Below are 18,400 nucleotides of genomic sequence, written 5' to 3' on the forward strand. Positions count from 1 at the left end.
CACTCTGAAGCAGTTCATTGCAGAAGCTCACACTCAGCTGTTGTGGGTGGGGTGTTAGCAGAATGAATGCCATAGGTTTACAAGTGAACCATCAGCCCTGCTCACAAAATATAATCTGTCCAGCACTGTGATAGGTTGCATTTTAGAGCTGGGCTTTAGTGTGGTGTGACTGTTTACTAGAATGCCTTCTGAGGAATACAAAGTAATTTTTTTTTTTTACATTCCTCCTCAGTAAGGTTATTGTTGTTAGCAGATTTGTTTAGCTGCCCTAGCAGCTTAAGACATTTCATTGACTTTTGAGCAGATGATTTGATTTTTCAGGCACAGATGAGGGGAAAAACAGCTAGCAGAATCATTAGAATGGATACCTACCACAAGTAGTAGGGAGGCAGGCTTTTAACAGGACATAACTAAAGAGAAGACCTGTCTTTGCCTCAATGTGTAATTGAACACTGTCTAAAATTGATGGCAAAGCAATGTGAATTATAGGGGCCAAGGATTTGCTATTTAGAAACTTAAACAAATATGCTTTTTCTAAAAGGCCTTTCTTTTTCACACAAAAACGATTGTCAGTGAAGCGGCAATTCTCAGTGAAACGACAATGCTTCTCCCTCAGGAGCAGCTACCCTCAAGGAAACAGAGCCAAAACACAGAGACTGAATCATTAACCTAAAAATGTAGTTACATAACTGCTGAAATTCCACACTTTTCAGTCCTGTGGCCTGACTTTAGCCTTTAGAGACATTCCTAGCCCAGTGGTTGCTAGTAGCCACTGCTCACATTTCTCCATCTCTCTGCCTCCCAGGAGCTAAACTCCTATTGATTTTCCCAGAACCCTGAGCTGTCTCCATAATAGAATGATTTGGTGGGCGTCCTGTCAAATGCAAAAGGAAGCCTCTGCCAGAGTGAGCATTAGAACACGGTGTTTTTAAATAGAAATGTGAAATATCAGTGCAATTATAAATCAATAAAAACCCAGAGGGAAAGAGAATCTCATTTGAGGAAAGATCTTTAAGTTTTTTTTCCTTTCTTTTTTCTCGTAATGAAAAATTAGATCAGGGAACCAAATTTATGAGGTAAAAACTGTCAACAAAGTATTCCTAGCTGTTGCTGAGGCTGAGAAAAAAGAAAGCTAAATCATGCATGCAGTGTGAGTATGTGAATGACACATTTTAATATATTAGGGAGTCAAAATGCCTCTCATTTTTTACTTGTGTTTTTGGCTGTTGCCCAAATTGTTATTGTTTTACTTATTTTGCTAATGTCATTCTCTTATGTGTTTTTCCAAATTCCATATTTTCTCCTAGGTTTGCTTTCCATATGCTGGATGATGTGTGTGGATTTTCAGTGTGTGTTTCAGAGTCTTAAAAGCTCATGCTAGCTTGCTTAACATACCTGCTATAACTCATGATATAGAACCCTATGGAGAACTGTGTTGCAACATGGATGCAGTGCCTATACTAAGGCACATTGCCAAGCTGAAGACTGTCAGAGAGCATCACTAACGGAGGTAAGCCAGTAGGGTCTAAAAATCTTCACAGAGAGAAGGTATGACCAGATGATAGTCCATTAAATTGCGTTGAGGTGCAGCACTATGTTCTAAATTGGTGTACCCCACGAATTTATATGTTGAGGCCTAATGCCCAATGTGATAGTATTAGGAGGTATGGCCTTTAGGAAGTGATTAAGTCATAAGGTGAGGGCTTGACCCTTATGAATGAGAATAGTGACCTTATAAAAGAGGCTCGAGTGAGCTCCCTGGCTCTTTTTTGCCATGTAAAGATGCAGCAACAAGTCACCATCTATTAAGCCAATTACCAGACACCAAATCTACTGGTGCTTTGATGTTGGACTTCCCAGCCTCCAGACCTCTAAGAAATAAATCTCTGTTGTTTATAAATTACCGAGTCTAAAGTACTTTGTTATAGCAGCCTGAATAGACTAAGACATGCAGCAAGTGAATAGATCACTCACTGTAGCCTGGATCTGTCCTTCATTATGACAGGGTTGTTTCTCGTACTGGACATAGGTCACTTTTGCTAACCTCTTACAGAAATTCTAAACTTTGTGAGAGGAAATGCAGAAGTGTGAGAGAAAACAAGGAGCTATGTGAAAAAGAGAGATGGAAATGGATTGAGACTGTTGAAATAGGAGAAAATATCTTGGTTTTGACATCATTTCCAAAGAATCATAGTTATCAAATAAAAAATTTCACAATTATCCAAAATTATAATAAAAATTCAGTGGCTGGCAAAATGGCTGAATAGGAACAGCCCTGGTGTGCAGCTCCCAGTGAGATCAACACAGAAGATGAGTAATTTCTGCATTTCCAACTGAGGTACTTGGCTCATCTCATTGGGACTGGCTAGACAGTGGGTGAAGCCCATGGAGGGCAAGCTGAAGCAGGGTGGGACATTGCCTTACCTGGGAAGTGCAAGGGGTCAGGGAACTCCCTCCCCTAGCCAAGGGAAGCCGTGAAGGACTCTGACATGAGGAATGGTGCACTCCTGCCCAGATACTACGCTTTTCCCATGGTCTATGCAACCCACAGACCAGGAGATTCCCTCGGGTGCCTATGCCACCAGGGCCCTGAGTTTCAAGCATAAAACTGGGTGGCCATCCCGAGCTAGCTGCAGGAGTTTCTTTTCATACCCCAGTGGTACCAGGAACATTTAAGTCTGCTGAAGCTGCGCCCACAGCTGCCCCTTCCCCCAAGTGATCTGTCCCAGGGAGATGGGAGATTTATCTATAAGCCCCTGATTGGGGCTGCTGCCTTTCTTTCAGAGATGCCCTGCCCAGAGAGGAGTCTAGAGAGGCAATCTGGCTACAGCAGCTTTGAGGCGCTGCAGTGGGATCAACCCAGTCTGAACTTCCAAGCAGTTTTGTTTACACTGTGAGGGGAAAACTGCCTACTCAAGCCTCAGTAATGGCAAATGCTCCTCCTGGCAGCAAGTTCGAGCATCCCAGGTCGACTTCAGACTGCTGTGCTGGCAGCGAGAATTTCAAGCCAGTGGATCTTAGCTTGCCAGTGAGATAGAACCGTTCCATCCCCTGGAAAGGGGGCTCAAGCCAGGGAGCCAAGTGGCCTAGCTCAGCGGATCCCACCCGCATGGAGCCCAGCAAGCTAAGATCCACTGGCTTGAAATTCTTGCTGCCAGTACAGCAGTCTGAAGTTGACCTGGGATGCTCGAGCTTGCTGTGGGGAGGACCATTTGCCATTACTGAGGCTTGAGTAGGCGGTTTTCCCCTCACAGTGTAAACAAAACTGCTCGGAAGTTCGGACTGGGTGGAGCCCACCGCAGCACCTCAAAGCTGCTGTAGCCCGACTGCCTCTCTAGGCTCCTCACTGGGCAGGGCATCTCTGAAAGGAAGGCAGCAGCCCCAGTCAGGGGCTTATAGATAAAACTCCCATCTCTCTGGGACAGAGCACCTGGGGGAAGGGGTGGCTGTGGGCGCAGCTTCAGCAGACTTAAACGTTCCTGCTTGGTGGCTCTTAAGAGAGGAGTGGATCTCCCAGCACAGCGCTCCAGCTTTGCTAAGGGACAGAGTGCCTCCTCAAGTGGGTCCCTGATCCCCATGCCTCCTGACTGGGAGACACCTCCCAGCAGGAGTTGACAGACACCTCATACAGGAGAGCTCCAGCTGGCATCTGGCAGGGGCCTCTCTGGGATGAAGCTTTCAGAGGAAGGAACAGGCAGCAATCTTTGCTGTTTTGTAGCCTCTGCTGGTGATACCCAGGCAAACAGGGGCCAGAGTGGACCTCCAGGAAACTCCAGAAGACCTGCAGCAGAGAGGCCCGACTGTTAGAAGGAAAAATAACAAACAGAAAGGAATAGCATCAACATTAACAAAAAAGGATGTCCACACAGAAACCCCATCCAAAGGTCACCAACATCAAAGACCAAAGGTAGATAAATCCACGAAGATGAGGAAAACCCAGTGTAAAAAGGCTGAAAATTCCAAAAACCAGAACGTCTTTTCTCTTCCAAAGGATCACAACTTCTTGCCAGCAAGGGAACAAAACTGGATGGAGAATGATTTTGGCTAACAGACAGAAGTAGGTTTCAGAAGGTGGGTAATAACAAACTCCTCTGAGCTAATGGAGCATGTTCTAATTCAATGGAAAAAAGCTATGAACCTTGATAAAAGGTTAGAGGAATTGTTAACTAGAATAACCAGTTTAGAGAAGAACATAAATGACCTGATGGAGCTGAAAAACACAGCATGAGAATTTCGTGAAGCATATACAAGTATTAATAGCTGAATCGATCAAGTGGAAGAAAGGATATCAGAATTGAAGATCAGCTTAATGAAATAAAACATGAAGCCAAGATTAGAGAAAAAAGAATGAAAAGGAACAAACAAAGCCTACAAGAAATATGGGACTATGTGAAAAGACCAAACCTGTTTGATTGGTGTGCCTGAAAGTGACAGGGAGAATGAAACCAAGTTGGAAAACACTCTTCAGGATATTATCCAGGAGAAATTCCCCCATCTAGCAAGACAGGCCAACATTCAAATTCAGGAAATACAGAGAACACCACAAAGATACTCCTTGAGAAGAGCAACCCCAAGACACATAATCGTCAGATTCACCAAGGTTAAAATGAAGGAAAACATGTTAAAGGCAGCCAAAATAAAGGTCTGGTTACCCACAAAGGGAAGCCCATCAAACTAACAGTGGATCTCTTGGCAGAAACCCTACAAGGCAGAAGAGAGTGGGGGCCAATATTCAACATTCTCAAAGAAAAGGATGTTCAACCCAGAATTTTTTATCCAGTCAAACTAAGCTTCATAAATGAAGGAGAAATAAAACCCTTTACAGACAAGCAAATGCTGAGAGATTTTGTCACCAGATGTGCCTTACAAGAGCTCTTGAAGGAAGCACTAAATATGGAAAGGAAAAACCAGTACTAGCCACTGCACAAACATACCAAATTGTAAAGACAATCGACACTGAAGAAACTGCATCAACTAACGGGTAAAATAACCAGCTAGCATCATAATGACAGCATCAGATTCACACATAATCATATTAACCTTAAATGTAAATGGGCTAAATGCCCCAGTTAAAAGACACAGATGGCAAATTGGATGGAACCAAGAGCCATCAGTATGCTGTATTCAGAAGACCCATCTCATGTGCAAAGACACAAATAGGCCCAAAATAAAGGGATGGAGGAATATTTAAACAAAACAAATGGAAAGCAAAAAACAAAAAGAAAACAAAAAAGCAGGGGTTGCAATTCTAGTCTCTGGTAAAACAGATTTTAAACCAACAAAGATCAAAAAAGAAAAAGAAGGGCATTATGTAATAGTAAAGGGATCAATGCAACAAGAAGAGCTAACTATCCTAAATATATATGCACCCAATACAGAAGAACCCAGATTTATAAAGCAAGTTCTTAGAGACCTACAAAGAGACTTAGACTCCCACACAAGAATAGTGGGAGACCTAACACCCCACTGTCAATGTTAGACAGATCAGCAAGACAGAAAATTAATAAGGATATTCAGGACTTGAACTCAACTCTGGATCAAGCAGAAGTAATAGATATCTACAGAACTCTCCACCCCAAATCAACAGAATATACATTCTTCTCTGCACCACATAGCACTTATTCTAAAATTGACCATATATTTGGAAGTAAAATATTCCTCAGCAAATGCAAAAGAACTAAATGATAACACAGTCTCTCAGACCACAGTGCAATCTAATTAGAACTCAGGATTAAGAAACTCGCTCAAAACTGCACAACTACATGGAAACTGAACAACTGCTCCTGAATGACTACTGGGTAAATAATGAAATTAAGGCAGAAATAAATAAAAGTTCTTCGAAACCAGTAAGAACAAAGACACAATGTAGCAGAATGTTTGCGACACAGCTAAAGCAGTGTTTAGAGAGAAATTTATAGCACTAAATGGGAAAGATCTAAAATCGACACCCTAACATCACAATTACAAGAACTAGAGAAACAAGAGCAAACAAATTCAAAAGCTAGCAGAAGACAAGAAATAACTAAGATGAGAGCAGAACTGAAGGAGATAGAGACAAGAAAAACTCTTCAAAAATCAATGAATCCAAGAGGTGTTTTTTTTTTAAAGATTAACAAAATAGATAGACTGCTAGCCAGACTAATAAAGAAGAAAAGAGAGAAGAATCAAATAGATGCAATAAAAAATGATAAAGGGGATATCACCACTGATCCCACAGAAATACAAACTACTATCAGAGAATACTATAAACACCTCTACACAAATAAACTAGAAAATCTAGAAGAGATGGATAAATTCCTGGACACATACACCCTCCCAAGACTAAACCAGGAAGAAGTCAAATCCCTGAATAGACCAATAAGAAGTTCTGAGATAGAGGTAGTAATTAATAGCCTTCCAACCAAAATAAATCCCAGGACCAGAAGGATTCAGAGCCGAGTTCTACCAGAGGTACAAAGAGGAGCTGGTACCATTCCTTCTGAAACTATTCCAAACAACAGAAAAAGACGACTCATCCCTAACTCATTTTATGAGGCCATCATCATCCTGATACCAAAACCTGGCAGAGACACAACAAAACAAGAAAATTTCAAGCCAATATCCCTGATGAACATCAATGAGAAAATCCTCAATAAAATACTGGCAAACCGAATCCAGCAGCATATCAAAAAGCTTATCCACCATGATCAAGTCGGCTTCATCCCTGAGATGTGAGAGTGTTTCAACATACTCAAATTAATAAATGTAATCCATCACATAAACAGAACCAATGACAAAAACCACATGATTATCTCAATAAATGGAGAAAAACCCTTCGATAAAATTAAACACCCCTTCATGCTAAAAACTCTGAATAAACTAGGTTTTGATGGAATGTATCTCAAAATAATAAGAGCTATTTATGACAAACCCGCAGCCAATATCATACTGAATGGGCAAAAGCTGGAAGCATTCCCTTTGAAAACCAGCAGAAGACAAGTATGCCCTCTCTCACTACTCCTATTCAACATAGTATTGAAAGTTCTGGCCAGGGCAATCAGGCAAGAGAGAGAAATAAAGGGTATTCAAATAGGAAGAGAGGAAGTAAAATTGTCTCTCTTTGCAGATGCCATGACTGTTCATTTAGAAAACCCCATTGTCTCAGCCCAAAATCTCCTTAAGCTGATAAGCAACTTCAGCAAAATCTAAGGATACAAAATCAATGTGAAAAATCACAAGCATTCCTATACACCAATAATAGACAAACACAGAGCCAAATCATGAGTGAACTCCCATTCACTATTGCTACAAAGAGAATAAAATATCTAGGAATACAACTTACCAGGGATGTGAAGGACCTCTTCAAGGAGAACTACAAACCACTGCTCAAGGAAATAAGAGAGGACACAAACAAATGGAATGTTATCCCCATCAAGCTACCATTGACTTTCTTCACAGAAATTGAAAAAACGACTTCAAATTTCATATGGAATCAAAAAAGAGCCTGCATAGCCATGACAGTCCTAAGCAAAAAGAACAAAGCTGGAGGCATCACACTACCTGACCTCAAACTATACTACAAGGCTACAGTAACCAAAACAGCATGGTACTGGTACTAAAACAGATATATGGACCAAGGGAACAGAGCAGAGGTCTCAGAAATAACACCACACATCTACAATCATACGATCTTTGACAAACCTGACAAAAACAAACTATGGGGAAAGGATTTCCTATTTAATAATTGGTGTTGGGAAAACTGGCTAGCCATATGCAGAAAACTGAAAGTGGACCCCTTCCTTACACTTTATACAAAAATTAACTCAAGATAGATTAAAGACTTAAATGTAAGACCTAAAACCATAAAAACCCTAGAAGAAAACCTAGGCAATACCATTCAGGACATAGGCACGGGCAAAGACTTCATGACTAAAACACCAAAATCAATGGCAACAAAAGCCAAATTTGACAAATGGGGTCTAATTAAACTAAAGAGCTCCTGCACAGCAAAATAAACTATCATCAGGGTGAGCAGGCAACCTACAGAATGGGAGAAAATTTTTGCAATCTATTCATCTGACAAAGGGCTAATATCCAGAATCTACAAAGAATTTAAACAGATTTACAAGAAAGAAACAACCCTATCAAAAAGTGGGTGAAGGATATTTACAGACACTTCTCAAAAGAAGACATTTATGTGGCCAACAAACATTTGAAAAAAAGCTCATCATCACTGGTCATTAGAGAAATGCAAATCAAAACCACAATGAGATACCATCGCACTCCACTTAGAATGGCGATCATTAAAAAGTCAGGAAACAACAGATGTTGCAGAGGATGTGGAGAAATAGAAACACTTTTACACTGTTGGTGGGAGTGGAAATTAGTTCAACCATTGTGGCAGACAGTGTGGCAATTCCTCAAGGATCTAGAACCAGAAATACCATTTGACCCAGCAATTTCATTACTGGGTATATACCTAAAGGATTATAGTCATTCTACTATAAAGACCCATGCACACACACACACACACACACACACACACACACACACATATATATATGTTTTGATAAAAAGTAAACTTTAATGTCGAAAATGCAAACTTGGGGAGTGCAGAAGTATCACACGCAAGGCTATCACTTCACACTTGGAGAGTTGCACAGCGCCCAGGCAGAGGTGCTCCTCACATCCCAGACGATGCGGGGACCGGGCAGAGGCGCTCCTCACTTCCCAGAGGGTGGGCGATGGGCAGAGGTGCTCCTCACTTCCCAGATGGTGGGCAGCTGGGCAGAAGCACTCCTCACTTCCTAGACAGGGCAGTGGCCAGGCAGAGGGGCTCCTCACTTCCCAGTCAGTTGGGTGGCCAGACAGAGGCGCTCCTCACTTCCCAGACAGGGCGGCAGCCAGAGAGAGGTGCTCCTCACTTGCCAGATGGGGCAGCAGCCAGGCAGAGGCACTCCTCATTTGCTAGATGGTGGGGCCGCCGGGCAGAGGGGCACTTCACTTCCCAGACAGGGCAGCAGCCAGGTAGAGGAGGCACACATATTTTTATTGCAGCACTGTTCACAATAGCAAAGACTTGGAGCCAACCCAAATGCCAATCAATGATAGACTGGATAAAGAAAATGTGGCACATATACCCCATGGAATACTATGCAGCCATAAAAAAGCATGACTTCATGTCCTTTGCAGGGACATGGATGAAGCCGGAAACCATCATTCTCAGCAAACTAACACAGGAACAGAAAACCAAACACCACATGTTCTCACTCATAAGTGAGAGCTGAACAATGAGAACACATGGATACAGGGAGGGGGCCATCACACACTGGGGCCTGTTGGTGGGTAGGGGGCGAGAGGAGGGATAGCATTAGGAGAAATACCTAATGTAGATGATGGGTTGATGGGTACAGCAAACCAAGATGACGTGTGTATACCTATGTAACAAACCTGCACGTTCTGCACATGTATCCCAGAACTTAAATTATAATAAACTAAATAAATACAAATTCTGAGATTTTTAATCCAAGAGGGGTAAAGATGGGAAAATAAGAAGACAAATACAGTCATGCTCTGCATAATGAGGTTTCATTCAACAATGGAGCACATATACAATGGTGGTCCCATAAGATTACAATATCAAGTTGGTGCAAACATAATTGTAGTTTTTGCAATTACTTTTAATAGCAAAAACCACAATTACATTCACATGAACCTAATAAAATATTTTTACTGTAACATTTCTATGGTTAGATATATTTGTACACACAAATAGTTGCCACTGTGTTGCAATTGCCTACAGTATTCAGCACAGTAACATGTTGTACCAATTTGTAGTGTGTAGTAGACTATACCATCTAGGTGTGTGTAATTACAATCACTCTATGATGTTTGCACAACCGCAAAATCACCTAATAATGTATTTCTCAGATTGTATCACATCATGAAGTAATGTATGACTATAATCATATATGTGACGGTGGCAAGGGAACACAATCACTATGTCATCTCCAGATGCTCTGAGCCAATAGTTTTTCTTGTTTCTTTTTCTATGTCAACAAAAAATTATGAAGTTTTATATAATTTCTCAAGATTAATAGTAATAACATATTTCACAATTTATTGAGCTGACTTCATGTACTTTAAAAATTTCTCTCATATTTTCAACAACTGCAACTTTCGGACTTCAGCTCAAAGAGATGAACAGTCCATGTACTGACCTGTTCCTGATTTCTACAGCCTCACCTCTGCCACCACATGTGCCTCTTACACATCTCTATGTTTTTGGTTTATAACTTGATGTAAGATGGTAGGTGGTGGGTCAAGTTCTGGGAGATTCCTGAAAAATGTAGCCTTAATGAGAGAAATGAACATATATTCCAAAAATTAGGGGTTTAGTAGTGAGGAATGGGTGGTTTCATCTTCATTTGCCTTTCCTTGTATATTTTGTACACTTCTTAACATTAAAATTGTAATACAACTGCATTAAGGGTGATTGGAATTTAGGGACTGCAGAGGGGAAAAAGACAGCATCTGGTTTGATGTACTGTAAATCTCAGGGAATCTAACCAATGGTATGTTTATTAAAATTATAATCTGTACTTTTCCTAGAAGCTGTAGTTAATGCAAGAATTAAACATTTGTAAATATTGCATAGTGAATTCATTTTTGAAAAAGTTTGCTGTGAGTTCTTCACAGAAATTATATGGGTATCTAACTCAGTATGTTCCTGCAGCATAAAGCAGTATACCGAATCCTAAGTCTACACTAAAATTTGAAGTGAATGTCTAGATCCATCGTTAGGGTAGGGGCAAATGTAACACAAAGATGGTTTTTATATTTAAAGTTCAAATGGAAACATTACTTAATAAACCCAAGCTTTGCCAAAGGGCCATTTGATTTTTACTTGGCTTTGGAAGATAATATAAGAAACCCATTTTCCTTAGAAGGCTGGGAAGGAATTGAAATAGAAAACCATTTGCCCTTCAAAGGAACGTATCCAGTTGTCTAGATCTGGAAATGTTAGATGACGATATTGCTTTCTTTGAAGTGACTGAGTCACGTGGGTCAAAATTCCACATGAAAAATGTGTTTAGACATGTCCTAAATTATTTAGAATAAGGCTCAATACTTCCATTACTAAGGAAAGTGTATAAGGGGCCTTATACAGTCAATACATAGTGCATGAGTGAGGTATTCACCAAGAACTTGGAAATGGCATCACCCTTAGGGAGTTCATCTAATAAAATCTACACATGACAGATTTGATTACCATTCACTATGGGTAAACCAGTAGATATTTGTAAATGTAAGACTGGAACATCTTTTTAACACCTAAAACTCCAACAAGGGAATGTCTTAGAAAAGTAGAATGGGAAGATGCTTGTGGTATAGTAAGCTAAATTTGATCAATCTTATGATACACTTTTGTAGAAAGGCCGTGTTAAAAGAAGAGAGATGGTTAGACTGGAATAATTAAAAAGAAGGATCAAGAACTAATATTTGTCAGAATATCTTCAGCAGTCCCAGGGTTCTTGTTAGTTCTTCAAATTCCCCAGACCTTATGGCAGGCAAATTCTACGAAGTGGATAAATGCATTCGGCTTTTATAGCTCCAAGACACACATCATTAAGGCTGCCTACCTCAAGAAAGTTACTGATTATAATTTAGTTTCCCATGAATATTATCTTACAGGAAAGTAATGTCTGACTAACTGATGCGAACTTTCTTATCTTCTTAGTGATGGCAGCAGCAGCCCATCCAGAATGGCTGCTGCCAACATGCCGGCTGCAGCGGGGAGGCACAGCCAGTCCTCCCACTCCACAGAGCAGGCAGGAGTCCCGCCCCTGGGCCCCAGGCCTCCTGCTCCAAGGGACAAGTGCGAGCCCTGCCCCTTCCGAATTGGCAGGGCAGGAGCTCCTCATGGGCGGCTGCAGCCACCCAAGCCCGGCTGTGGACCTGGGCATCTCTGTGCTCTTGTGGGGCTGGGAAGGCCTCCCTACCCCCGACTCCCCACAGACTCTGAATTGCCTCGTCCCACTGTCTGGCCTCTCCCCACTCCTGGCACCCACTCAGATCATGGAGTAAGGTGGGAGCCTGCTGAGTGGGGCATGCTTGGGTCAGCACTGACATGTCAGCCCCACTGCCACCTTGGCCCCCTCCAGACATTGGGTGTTGATGAGCATGGGGGGGACTCAAAGCAGGGCTGAAGGCAGCTCAGTGCTGGCCTGCAGGTGCTACTTGGTATGAATAGCCTGGGTGCCATGAACAGCAGGAAAGGCAAACAGGCTCCTGGGCCGAAGGGGGTGGGTCCCCAGTGAAGCCCCAGCCTCAAGCTGGGGAAGCCTTGAGGCCTGGGGGCCTGGCTGCCAGTCCTGTGGACTGAAGGGGGAACTGGTGGTGCTTTTTCCTGGGCCCATCCATGGCTGCTGATGGACCAGTCAGCGCACACTTTCCCACTTCCCCACAAGACTGTAAAAACACCGGACTCAGCCAGGGCAGAGCAGATATCTGGACCAGCAGCTACAGAGAGGAGCTCCCTGCTCCAGGGCCCCCTCTCTACTGAGAGATGTGAACAATTTGACAACCAGCAGCACAAAGGAGCTACCTTCCCTGCTGAGAGCTGAACATTTGTCAGGACAAGCTATCTGCAGAGAGGAACCACCCACTCCAGGCCTCCTCTTTGCTGAGAGCTGAACACTCAACAGGATGACCAGCTGCAGAGAGGGGCCACTCACTCCAGGGCTTCCTCTCTGCTGAGAGCTGCAGAGATGATGGGATTACCTGCCTACAGAGAGGAGCCACCCACTCCAGGCCTCCTCTCTGCTGAGAGCTGAACACTGACAGGATGACCTGCCTATAGAGAGGAGCTATCCACTATGGGTCTCCTCTGAGCTTTTCTAACACTCAATAAAGCTCCTCTTCATCTTGCTCACCCACCACTTGTCTGCCTCATTCTTCCTGGACACAGGACAAGAACTTGGGCCAAGGTGCCATTGTCCGCAGATATTTCTGGCCAGGAAAGCAACATCCCAAAGATCCCATAACATTAGTAGATCTTTTCCTCTTAGTATGTTGATAATTGACTTGCTGGTTTCTATATCAAGTTCTTAATGATTTGATTAATAGGAGCCAGATCCCCAGAGCTTGATCCCTTCTAGATGCAATGACACACTGAGTTCTAAAGTTAAAGTGCTGGTGACCCCATGGTGACACACTTTGGCCTTCCCTTGGTAGCCAAGGAGACTGATGTTAATGCTGTTTCATTTTGTCCTAACTGAGCATCAAGTATTCTCAAATTCAGTAAAGTGGTTTCTAAGCGAAGAGAATGGGGTTTGAGAAAGACTAGGGTGGCAAAAAATAGTGTTTAATAAAATCAGATGCTAAGGGAATAGAAACTGGGATAAAAAATATTGGGTGAAATGAAACAGAAAAAGGATTTTATTATACTTTATAGTTTATTGTATTTTATTTTATTTTTATTTATCTATTTGAGACGTAGTCTTGCTCTGTTGCCCAGGCTGGAGTGCAGTGGTGCGATCTTGGCTCACTGCAACCTCCACCTCCCAGGTTCAAGTGATTCACCTGCTTCAGCCTCCTGAGTAGCTGGGATTACAGGTATGCCCCACCACACCCAGCTAATTTTTGTATTTTTGGTAGAGACAGGTTTCACCATGTTGGCCAGGCTGGTCTTGAATTCCTGACCTCAGATGATCCACCTGCCTCGACCTTTCAAAGTGTTGGGATTACAGCCATGAGTTACTGCACCCTGCAGTATTCCTTATATTTTAATATTACATATTTATATTTTTCAGGTAATATACAATGAAAATTCATTGCAATTAGAGTGTTAAAATAAAATAGTGTATGTTAAGAAGAAATAAAATGCAGATTTTTTTTTCTCCCCAGTCCTTAATTATCTCTAACCTTATATTTACACTGGTATCTCTGAGTGATTCAGATATAATTAACATTTACTGAGCATACAGTGTTTGCAGGTAATGTGGTAGTCATTTTATACACTATATATCATGGAATTATTTTGCCAAAACTAATTGATCAATTCATCAATAAGTATTTAGAATGACTATTTTCCTGTTATCTTGAGACTGCTTTTAAATGACCTCAGAAAGACTAATTTAGGTCCCCTTCCCTCCCAACCTCCACAAAATGGAATATCAATTGTTATTATTTTATTAGCAATGCAAAACCCGTAAAAAGCTTGACTGGATTTCTCATTCTACAGGGGGAGTGACAGAGTGACTGGTGAAGCATCTGGATGCAAAACTGAAGGGGTCCAAGGAAAGCTCAGCTATGGGGCAGTTTTCTTTTCCTATCTAAAAAGGACTAACAGTTCTCTGTTAACCTTCTTTTGTGTCAAATACAGGAAATAAATGTGGTTTTAAAAATATCTCCTGCAAGTTGATCAGTGTCCTTTTATTTTTTGTTTTTCTGATTTTATCCCTTCATGAGTATTGTTCCCTTTTGTTATGCAGGCAACCAGCCTGATGGGCTAGTTTTCCAGGTAATCCAACTTTGCTCCACGGCCTTAAGACTCTGTTGAATCAAGCTGGTTTCTTCCTTGCATATCTTCTTCTGTTTAGAAACCTTATTCCTTGTTGGTGATTTTGTCAGTTTTGTGCTTTGATTGCTTTGTGTCATAAAACCTTTTTAGATAAAACTATGTGTGTTGGGGAAGGAGACCAACAAAAATATATTATTCAATTACCTTAATCAAATCTGTTTGGGTTAATGAGTGTGGCCTCAGTTATGGCAATTTTTAGAAATGTAGCTTTTGAATTGAAGTTCTTTTGAAAAAATAAGACTACTTATTAGGGGTAAAAAAACAAGGAATAGTTGTGTTCTACTTTTGAAACACTGTCAGATTTAAATAGTACTGGTACAATAGAAATCTTGTGGCTTGGGATTCAGAGATCTGAGTTCCAGTTTTCGCTTTGCTCGTAAGTAATATTTAGGTGATCAGGTAAACTCCTCTTAGTTTCTTTCTCTAAAAAGATGGGATTAAATTAGATGATTTTTTAGGATATCTAGAAATTCTAAGACTCTGTAAGGCACTGTGTTATGACAAGGTCCTTTTAGACATAAATCAAAATTATTCTGAAATTATTATTTCATATTTTAGAGGCATCAGTAGGGCTTATTATAAAATGAACTGGTATGAAATGACATTATTATCTTTATTTCACATGCTGTAGATATAAATACATACTCTAATGAGCTTCAAATCGCATTAATTAAACTGTTTGAGAAGACACACCCTCTAATCTTTTTTGAAAACAAAGCTGCCCAGTAGAAATATGTGAGCCATACATGTAATTTATATTTTCTAGTAGTCACATTAAAAAGTAAAAAAAGTAAAATTAGTTTTACTATCATATTTTAGTTAATCCGATATGTCCAAAATATTATTGCTTCAATAGGTAATCAGTTAAAAATTAATGAGTTATTTTTCATTCATTTTCTTAATAAAACAATTTTAAAATGTCTGGTGCATATTTTATACTTACAGCATACCTTATTTTGGATTAGCCACATTCCAAGCGCTCTATAGCCACACATAGCTGGTGGCTACCATAGTGGTCAGTGCTAATCTAGATAAAATACTTTATTCCAGTCATAACTTTAAAACTGTGTATTAAAAGTATGTGAGAAAAACTCTTCATTCTTTGTATTCAACTGAATTCCAATTAACCTTTTGAGAAGATTGTGTTTGCCCAGGTTTTGACAACGTGGCCACTTTCACACAGTACAAACTGCAGGGATGTCAATCATCTTTCAGAGAATGTAGGTTGTGCAACGAATCCCAATTATCCAGCATCCATGACAGAGGCTGTGATGGCTTTGCCTGGAATTTCAAAAATGGTCTCAACTTGAAAGTAACATATTTCATTGTGTTCATTGAAAAACTGATGCCTTATCAGAAAACCTATTTTTCTACTGCCTCTAGAATACTGACCATTGCAAACAGATTTTTAAAGGTTTCATATATACTGTGGACAGTTCTTTCAAAGCCCCAAAGCAGAGAAAATTAGTCCAAATTTGCTCTTTGTTGCAAACATTTTGCACAACATTGGGCTATGTATTTGAATAGTAGTGTTACATAGTAAATTAGCTTTTTGAACTAAAACATTTAAACAAACTTTCTGTGCTTTTGTTTTGGCTCCATATTTATTTATTGAAACTTATTATTAATGTTTTATTGATAAACCATAATTGTCTACATTTATGAGGTACAGCATGATGTTTTGATATATGTATATATACAATGTGGCATAATTAAGTCAAGCTAGTTAACGTGCTTATCACCTTGCTTACCTATTATCTTTATAAGACATTTAAAATTTTCTGTTATTTAAAAATATATATTATTATTGACTATAGTCACCCTGCTGAGAAACAACTCTCAAAACGTATTACTCTTGTTTATCTGAAACTTCATACCCTTTGATTACCTGTCATCATTCCCTTTCTTCCTAACCCTCCCTACCTGCCACCCTAGCCTCTGCTAACCATTGCTCTACTCTACTTCTATGAGTTCAATTTACTTTTTTAAATTAAATTAAATTTAATTTTAACTTCTGGGAGTGTTCAACTTTATTAGATTTCACATACGGGTGAGACCATGCAGTATTTGTCTTTCTGTGCTTGACTTATTTCACTTAGCTCCATGTCCTCCAAATTCATCCGTGTCATCACAAATGACAGGATTTCCCTCCTTTGTAGGACCGAATAGTATTCCGTCATGTATGTGTACCCACATTTTCTTTATCCGTTCATCTGCTGATGGACATTTGGGTTGTTTCCATATCTTGGCTATTGTGAACAATGCTGCAATTAGCATAGGAGTGCAGATATCCCTTTGACATACTGATTTCAGTTTCTTTGGATATATACCCAGAAGTGAGATTACTGGGTTGAATCGTAATTCTATTTTTGGTTTTTCTGGGAAGCTCCATACCCTGTTTTCATAAAAGCTGTATTAATTTTTATTCTCACCAACAACATATAAAAGTTCAATTTTTCTGCATCCTCTTAATGGTTATCTTTCATCTTTTTGATAAAAGCCATTATATCAGGTGTGAGGTAATATTTCATTGTGGTTTTAATTTATATTTTTCTAATTAGTGATGCTAAGCATTTTTCCATGTACCTATTAGCCATTTGTGTGTCTTCTTTTGAAAAATATCTGGGCCGTTTTCTCATTTTTAAGTTATTTGTTTTCTTGTTTTAAGTTGTTTGAGTTTCTTATGTATTTTGCATAGTAACCCCTTATCAGATGTATAATTTGCAAGTATTTTCTCCTATTCCGTGGGTTGTTTTTTCACTTTGCTAATTATTTCTTTTGCTGTGCAGAATATTTTAGTTGGATGCCACCCCATTTGTCTATTTTTATTTCATTGCCTGTGCTTCAGGGGTGATATCCAAGAAATGACTGTCTAGACCAATGTCATGAAGATTTTCTTCTTTGTTTTCTTTTAGTAGTTTTACAGGTTCAGGTGTCTTCTATGTAAGTCTTTAATTCATTTTGAGTTGATTTTTGTATGTGGTATAAGATAAGGGTCTAATTTTATTCTTCTGCATGGGGATATCCAATTTTCCCAACAACAATTATTGAAGAGATTGTCCTTTCCCCATTGTGTATTCTTGGCAACTTTGTCAAAAATCAGTTAGCCGTCAAATGCATAGGTTTATTTCTGGGTTTTCTATCTTGCTCCATTGATCAATGTATCTGTTTTTATGCAAGTACCATGCAGCTTTGATTACAATCACTTTATAATATGTTTTGAAATCAAGGCATGTGATACTTCCAGCTCTGTTATTTTTGCTCAAGATTGTTTTGGCAATTCCTAACTCAGTGCCCTGACCAACTGTATTGAAATCATCTACAGTGCTGACCATAAATGTGGATTTCTGGTTTCTTTCCTCACTCTCAAATCAAGATCTTTCAAGGTAGTTCTCAATATTTTAATTTTTATCAAAGCCCCCATGTTATTTTTCTATAGTTAGGTGAAAGAACCCCCCCATCTTTTGTTCCATAGCTGAAAAAATAGAAGATGAAATAATTTAAACTATTTGCCTCATATTCTAAAACTAGTAAATATCAGACCTAGAATCAGAGCCTACCTAAGCTTTCTCTCTTAATAATGTTTCTGAAATGACCGTGTCCATTAATAATGTTCAACACCATATACTGAACTAATTAAAGGAGAAAAAAGGACATATTTTAGACACATTTTTAACAATAAAGATTTTTAAAAATAGAGTCACTTGAATTAAATTTAATCAGATTATCTTTCCACAGTTACTCTATTTAATCAAGCTTTTACTATCAAACTTTGCGGTAGCATTCTTCAGAGAACCTTGCAAGCAAGTTCTCTGAAGCACTTCTCTCGAAGGTATA

The 18,400-nt window shown here is 39.9% G+C and overlaps 1 long non-coding RNA gene across 8 annotated transcripts in view; it reads left to right on the forward strand.

Annotated features, from left to right (window-relative positions):
- The window catches only part of LOC101141243 (uncharacterized), a 263,129-nt gene that overhangs the window by 76,883 nt on the left and 167,846 nt on the right, over positions 1–18,400 (forward strand). For all 8 annotated transcript variants that reach the window (XR_010133010.1, XR_010133013.1, XR_010133011.1 and 5 more), the window contains exon 3: positions 1,308–1,510. This is a non-coding gene — a long non-coding RNA (uncharacterized lncRNA). The remainder of the gene's footprint in view (positions 1–1,307; positions 1,511–18,400) is intronic.

The sequence above is a fragment of the Gorilla gorilla genome, chromosome 2, assembly GCF_029281585.2.
Source record: "Gorilla gorilla gorilla isolate KB3781 chromosome 2, NHGRI_mGorGor1-v2.1_pri, whole genome shotgun sequence".
Classification (NCBI taxonomy): Eukaryota; Metazoa; Chordata; class Mammalia; order Primates; family Hominidae; genus Gorilla; species Gorilla gorilla.